Genomic DNA, 7,974 nt, shown 5'->3' on the forward strand with positions numbered 1-7,974 from the left:
GTTATCGCGATGTTACGGACTCTATCTCCTGTGCTGTAATCTCCATCCCTGTGGCTGTTCTGCAGCTTCCGATCTGCACCTCTCAGTCCCTTCCCCCTTCTCACCCAGCCCCCCCCCTCCCCTCTGGCAACCACCAGTCCACTCTCTGTATCTGAGTCTGTCTGTTCATTTATTTTGTTCTTTAGACTCCACATGTCAGTGAAATCACGTGGTGCATGTCTTTCTCTGGCTGTTTTATCTCACTCCGCCTAATGCCCCCTAGGTCCCTCCACGCTGTGGCGAGTGGCAAGACTTCATTCTTCTCATGGCGAGTCATGTTCCATTGCATGCATGGCCCACAGCTCGGTTATCCACTGTCCGGGTTGCTTCCCTGTCTGGGTGACTGTGAATAACGCTGCAGTGCACACGGGGTGCATCTATTTCTCGCTAAATCTGCATCTCTGGCCGACACCCTCCTCATGCTCTGACACTTGAACAAGAAAACGAGGAGCAGTGAGGTCAATGACAGACGGAAGACAATTTTCCTTTGGTCCAACACTTGGTGCCTGGTCATTTCTCTGCCCTGAAGAGAATCGCTCTTAATGACCCATTTTTTACCCGTTTCGGGCAACATGGAGGAGTCCAGACAGCCTGAGGCCCTCGGAAGCTGGGGGTTTTCTGCAGGGAAGTTTGGAGGTGACCCGTGGAACCACATCCATGTAGGAGAGGACAGAAGATGTCCCGGCTCTCACAAAGCTCCTGATCCCGCGTGTACTCGGGAGGGAGGGGCAGTGCGGATCCTGCCATGAGGAGAAAAGTCTGAGCTACTGGGAAGGGTCCCTGGGTGTCTGAACCTCCCCTCACTGTGCCATCTCCCCCCACCTGGACTCGTATCACCGAGGTGAAGGCCCCAACCAGCTTTCACACACCGTGCCAAGGCCACCAGGTCGCGTGGGTGCGGGCTGTTTGTGAGCCGAGGTGGCGTGCGGGGCGAGGGTGGCTGACTGACCGACCTCTGGGCGCTGTTCAGCGTGGAGGCCGACAGGGGGAGCGGCCCATTAGCTCCGTTCGGGGAAAATCAATGGAGTCATGAAGGACCTGCAAAACCAAGGGAGATGCCCCCACACCCCCGAGCGAGTCCATCGGACAGGAGCCTGGGCCCCGGGATGCTGGCAGCTGTGAGCAGGGACGCATCTCCGTCCCGAGGCTCACGCCCATGGTGACTCCACGAGAGAGGCTCGGAGCCTGCACAGCTTTGTAAACTGCACAGGGCGCTGCGGCTAACACTCCGCGGCTGGTGTTTAAAAAGGAAGCGAGGCCGGGAGCTGTGTCATGCCAAAGGCTGGGAGGCGAGGGCTGCGTGTCACGGGCGGGCAGCCCTGGGATGCGTGTGCAGATTCCGCGGCCCCTGCACGCGTGGCTGTGTTGGGGGCGAGCTCCGCGCTGGGGGACAGGTGCCTTTGTCAAGCTGTTCTCAGAGGGGACCTGTCTGTTTTCATCCTCAGCTGACTTCTGTCGAGCACGCGCTGCTTTGGGTCCCCGAGCATGGAGTTGTGTGGACCCTTTGGCATCTCTCGTATAAGCAGGTGCGGACATCTTTCTGGAGGAAGGACTCCAAGAGTGATGTCACGCGTGTCCGAGGAGTGAGGCGCCCCCTCACACAGCTCCGTGTCGCGCCTCCCCTGCTCGGACCGCAGGGCTCTGGGAGGAGGCAGGCGCCGGCCTTAGTTGGGGGGACTTTCCGAGCAGTTCCAAGTCTCAGGAGCTGCCCCTCAGCTTGTGGGGTTCTGACCGGCGCCGGTGGCAGTTTGCAGTAGATAGAGCCTCCCGGCTTCTTCGCAGAGGGCTGTGGGTTTGGAGTGGGCAAGGTGGTTGAGAGGTGCAGGTGAGATCGGTGAAAACGGTACCAAACTCAGGTATAACGAGCGCTCCTCACACCCACACTCACACCCACACTCACACTCACACCCTCGCTCACACTTTGCCTCTTTCCTCTGACCATAGAGGTCCCGGGTACGAGCTTCCTTCTGCGTTTGCCCCCCGCACCCCCCCTTCATCACCCTCACCTTGTCATTTTCCCAGGCTGCCCCCCTCCGGGCACTGTCTTGGTATTTCTGGTCCCACGAGCGCTGTTGTGCCCTGGCGGGAGGTTGTACACTTGCACAAATGTTCTGAACTTCAACGCGGCTGAGAAGCTGTGCTGCTACCCCACCGCAGGGAGCTCGAGGGGTCCCTGGGCCTCCCAAGAGCCTGGGTGGGGTTACTGTCCCCGCCCCTGCGTGAGGAATGAGACCCTCGGGGAGAGGCCGAGCCGGGACCACGTGGCTGGTGGGCACAGAGTCTGGCCCCGCCTGCATTTCCTCCTCCAGGCCCTCCACCAGCCGTCCGCTGAGGAGGGACGAGGGCCTGTTTAGCAAACTATGTTTTTGGCGGAACCTCTTTCCGACAAGAACGTTTTCCTCCCTGGAGCTCCTGCCTGGCCTGGGTCCTCGGGCGCCCGGCCTCCACGGCCTCCGGGACGGACAGCCCGGCGTCATTCACACACAGACCAGGGTCCCTGCGAGTCCTTGTGGGAGTGGCCCTGCGTACACAGTAGCCTGGGAGGCACGTGTAAAATCCACGGGGTGCCCAGCCAGGGTGGCTCAGTGGTTGAGCGTTGACCTAAGAACCTGGAGGTCGCGGTTCGATTCCCGGTCAGGGCACGTGCCTGCGTTTCGGGTTTGATCCCCAGTATGGGGTGTGCAGGAGGCAGCCAATCAATGTTTCTTTCTCCCTCTCCCTTCCTCTCTGAAATAAAAAATATATATATTTAAAATTTTTTAAATAAATAAATACATAAAAATCAAATCCACGGGACTTTCGCTGGAGTGTCTCTTCTGGATGGAAACTCCACTCACCAAATGGAGTGATGTTTTAGGTTAGGTATTTAATGATTCGGAGAGAGCCACGTGGTCCTGTCTGCTTTATTTTCATTAAAATTGAAAGATTTGGATGGCGCTTTATGATTTATTGAGAATTGTGCCAAGACAGTCAGTATTCAATAAATATTATTTTTTAAAATTATTTTTAATCTTCACCTGAGGATATGTTTTTATTGATTTTAGGGAGAAAAGGAGAGATGGAGGGAGAGAGAAACATTGAGCCTGCAACCTGGGCATGTGCCCTGATCAGGATTTGAACCCACAACCTTTCAGTGCTCAGGGCGAGGCTCCAACCAGCGGAACCCCCCCTGGCCAGGGCTCAATAAACACTATTAATACCCAGAGAAAGACACAATGTTCCATCATTCAATGTTCAGGCCAAGAGCACATTTGTAATGAGTTCAAAAAACAAACATAAATGCCGCCTCTCTGTTACAGATATCTTACCTGTTTGGAGCTTTATCGTTAGGAACTGCCAAGTAACAGACATGCATCATTTTAATTGAACCTTAAGCCTGACACTTTTATTGAAAGAAAAAATAGATCTCCAGTTATTTTTCAGACATAAACTGCTAAGCCCATGCTCCCTGGCGAAGGCTGCCTGGGGCCGGGCAGCCTTACCCCGCCTCAGGGAAGAGAAAGCCGCCCTACTCACATCCCTGAGCTCTGGCCACCCTGGTGGGGGCTTCTCCAAGTACCTGTGAAAGACGGGCGCACTGTGTCCAGGTCACGTCATCGAATACGATGCCCTGTGCCAGGCACCCCCGTGGTGTCTGAGCCGGGAATTTGTCTGTGGGGATCCCCTCCCCCCCAGCCCTTCAGTCCCCCCTCCGCCCCCGCCTGGAAGTATGATGAGGTCCCACCATTTCCCAGCCACTCATGCATGTGCGACGAGTCTTGCACACCCTTAGGTCATCCCTGTGGCATGAAAGGCAGGGCAAAAAGTCTATATTGTGGTGAGACAAGAATGCAGATATAACTATGACCAAATGGGACCTACGGCCCAAGCAACATGACCTGGAAGAGCTGAGTGCTCTCCCCGATACCCGGGCATCTCCTGCCGGATCCAGAAAGGCTCGCAGTGGCTCAGTGCGTCCCTCCCACATCGGTTCCCTTGTCCCTTTTAGCCGCCCGCGTAGCCACACGTGGGAGCATTTGCCGGCTGCCATCATCATGTCGTGTGATCTGCATTATTGTTGCATAGAAATAACTCCACTCTGTTTTCCCGTCATGATTTTCTCTGGAGAGTTAGCTGTTCAGTCTGAATTCATAACCTTTCCCAAGGTTGAAGGCAAATAGAATAATCCCCTGAGTCCCCACCAGGGAGGGAGGGAGGAAGGAAGGGAGGGAGGGAGGGGATTGTCCCCCTTGGTCTGGATGGTACCCAGGGAGTCCCAGGAAGTGGGCTGAGCTAACGCTGCAAAAGGCACAGGGCTCGGAGAAAGGCCAGTGTGAGAGGTGAGAAAGCATTCGGGGCCCTGTCTGTCCACCTTCCTGTTCTGCGTGATGTCTGGGAGCCACAGGTCACTGCTGGGTCTGTGTGGAGATGAAAACATCTGGGGGAACGTTCTGGCTCCCGGGCAATGTTGAGAATTTAGAGCAAAGCCTCGGAACTATGGGCACAGGACAAAACAGGACAATCAGTGCTTATTAGAATGAGGGCTAAAGGCGGTTCCTAGGTTTGTAACGAGTGTTTTATCGGTAGCATAACCCTGTACCCAGTTTCCTAGGACAGCCCTGGTTCTGCCCAGGCTCTGGCTTGTGTTTAGTAACATTCTCCTCCGTGCCCATCAGTGTTTCCGTTTGGGCAGCAAGTCACGTGGTCAACGTCTGTATTGATGAAGAATTAACGTCTAAAATAGCATTGGGGTGAAGAGTTTGGTGGCATTAATTTTAAGGTCCCCCTTTCCTACACCCATGGTATCTATGCCCATTGCTAAGGAAAATGACAGAGCTTTGCCCAGGCCGTTGTGACGTTTTCTTGCCACGGTGGACCTGGAACGCAGACTCAGAACGTCCTGTGCGCACAGCATCCACACCGAGGCGGGGAGACGGGAAACGCCAGGAAATAACTGGGTGTGAGAAGTGTGCGAACCTTCCCTCTATTAGGAGTTTCTCCTTAAGCGTCACCATTTCCACAGCAAAGAAAAAGGAGATTCGGAGCCTTGTGAGAACTTGCAACAGGAATCTCACTTGCGTTTCTGTTCTGCTGTCACGGGAATGCGCGCCACCGTGAGTAACACCGACGCCGAGACTTTTAAACAGGAGGACCCTGTGCGTGGCTTTCCTGGGCTCCTTTCCAAGGCCATGGTCATTGCTCATGTTTGTGGTAACCTCTCTGTGAGGCCCCTGAGCTCAGGGAGGCGGGTCTCAGGGCCCAGGAGGGCCTATTGTCAGAGCAAGAGCAAAGGGAAACTGTCACTCAGATCGCCCCGCCCTCCCCTTGCCCTGCCAGGGAGCCCTGCGGGTGACCAGTGGGAAAGAAATCCCTGGGAACAGGCTTTGCTGTAGGTGCGGGTGTGCTGCTCGGAAAATAATCTCTGAGCTCTGAGTCCACAGGCGATGAGGCCGTGAGGGTGAGAACAGCAGTAAAGGCTCCTGAGGCCTGAGCCCTGGGTAAGGCAGTGAGACCCACCCCCACCGCAGGAGGAGGGGGTGTCTGTCCCATGGGGAGCAGTCACCACAGTGGCTGCTGCGTGAATGGAATGTGATGGATGCTATCTATGCAAAGTGAGGGAGAAGGAAGGAGGACGGGATGGGGCGGTGATCACTCTGGCAGGGAAGTGTTCTTGCAAATGCCCCCGTTGGTCGGCCTGGGATGCTCTGAAACAGGAGGGAAGCCTGGGCGTCCTGTGATTTCCGGTGAGTGTCAAGGAACCAGAGGACATTGAATCAGAAAGGAGCCGTAGTGATCACGGTCGATTCCTGAAGAAGAAAAAGACAAGCCGCAGAAATAGAGGGTTTACCGAGCTCTCGTGTTTCCCTGCCAATTGGCGCAGGAACCAGGGTCACACACATCCTCTGCCTCTCCGACCCAGACCTGTCCCCAGCCAGCAGAGCGGAGCCCACGGGCACATGTGACAGCACACAGCGTGGGCGAGGTCAGATTCCAAACCTGTCACTCATGGCACTGGCCAGGTCTGGCCTCCCCCAGGGGGTCATTTCCTCCTATTTCCTATCCAGAAGTTCCTACCCCTCCTCTGGCAGCACAGCCAGGGTGGTTTAGAAACCCCAAAAGTATGTCCGAGTGTGGACAGCCCTGATAACAGGGTCCTGCATCTTTCTAACACTCACTCCAATTTCCCCCATTGTTATGCCCAGATTTCAAGATCCCCACAGACCAACAGGGAGCCAGCCAAGTCCGATGCAAAAGCAGAGAGTCCTTTGTTATTATTAGTACAGACCCGGGTCTGGCTCCCAGCCCCCTCTGACCCAACGGCAAGAAGGGGGGAGAGAGACCGCCGTGAGAAAAACCAGGGTTTTAATAGGGGGTGGAGTGAGGGGACTGTGGGCCCTGCCGATTGGCCAGGCGCAAGCCGGGTCTTGTTACATAGGATGCGGTAATTCTTATGGCGCGCACATCCCTTGACTGTCATTGGTTAGTTTAAAGAAATCCCGGGCGTGGCCAGCAGAGGCCTGGGCTTCCGGGAAGAAGGGGGTCTGAGCACATGGCTCCTACCCCAACATGGAAGATACGGGGTAAGATGGAGGGCATAGCCCTCACCCTTTCACCCATAACAATCTTGAATAGGACGTTGAAACCACTGGTTTTGACCTTGGATGTCTCTTCGAGAGGCACAGACGGGGGTGGGGGACTGATGTTCCATTTATTTTTGGATTTACTTAAATGCTCCCCATCGAAGCTTTGGTGTACACGTTTTGTCGTCGTCTGATTTCAGCACATCTTTCCTGTGCACCAAACGTCGTGTTTCCTAGACGGGCGTGGCCTAGGGAAGGTAACACCGTGACGCTGCCTGCCCCTGCCCTGACCAAGTCCAGCGCCCTAGTGATGCGATCGATGAGTAGCATCTTGAGATGAGACTAGTGCGGCTGAGAAACGGAATTTTACATTTTCTTTTGTTCTAGTGAATTCAAACTGAAATGGCCACCAGTGGCCAGCCCCGGGCCGTGTGTACCGCACAGTCCCGGGCTCTGGTACTGATTGGGGGAGCGGGGGAGCGGGACACATCATGACCCCTGCGTGGGGGAGGGGCAGGAGATGGGGGAGCAGGTCATTACTGGAGAGGGACCAGGGTTGGGTTGTGAGTGAGAACAAGGTCCTTTGGGCTGGAATGGGAGGGAGGTCAGGGGGATTCTGACAAAGAACTGGTGTTTGAATTCTGATCATGGAGCTGAGACTACTGTATACATCAGAGATAAACAAAGAGGAAGACACTTTTAAAAATATGTTTTTGTTGATTTTAGAGAGAGAAGAAGGGAGGAGAGAGAGAGAGAGAGAGAGAGAGAGAAAGGTATGCGAGAAACATCAATCCGCTGCCTCCTGCACACACTCTGGCTGAGGATCGAACCTGCAACCGGGGCATGTACCCTGACCCAGAATCAAACCGGCAACCTTTCCTTTTACGGGATGATCCCAATCCAACCAACTGAGCCACACCGGCGGGGCCAGGGGAAGGCATTTCTAACAAGGGGGGATATATGCAGATCAGATGGTGTGGGGAGCAGAGGGAGCGCCGGGGGTGAGGGAGCAGGGGCTGGGTGAGGAGTGCCCTGCGCTGTTGTACAGCGCTAGCCCCGCCTTCCACACTGTGGCCTTTGTGGGCTCCAGCCTCCTCTCCTGGGCCAGAGGCGGCATGACTCCTGGCCTGGGCAGGGAGGCGGCAGAGCGGTGCTTCCCTCCCGCCTCTAGACCGAATGACTAGCTCCCCTCCCGTGAGCCACGGGGGTGTCTTCACTCGGTTGCTTCTGTGGCCACTTCCCTCTAGTCCAGTGGTTCTCAACCGTGGCTGCACATTAGAATCACCTGGGAATCTTTTTAAAATCCTGATTTCTGGGCCTCATCCTCCGGAAATTCTGTTTCTTTGTTATGGGGTGGGGCCACAACATTAGTAAC

General features: G+C 55.3%; 1 protein-coding gene across 1 annotated transcript in view; it reads left to right on the plus strand.

The window, feature by feature from the left end:
- Positions 1 to 7,974, plus strand: part of DPP6 (dipeptidyl-peptidase 6) — a 386,529-nt gene that overhangs the window by 17,241 nt on the left and 361,314 nt on the right. The window lies entirely within an intron of this gene.

Source organism: Myotis brandtii, unplaced genomic scaffold, assembly GCF_000412655.1.
Source record: "Myotis brandtii unplaced genomic scaffold, ASM41265v1 scaffold868, whole genome shotgun sequence".
NCBI lineage: Eukaryota > Metazoa > Chordata > Mammalia > Chiroptera > Vespertilionidae > Myotis > Myotis brandtii.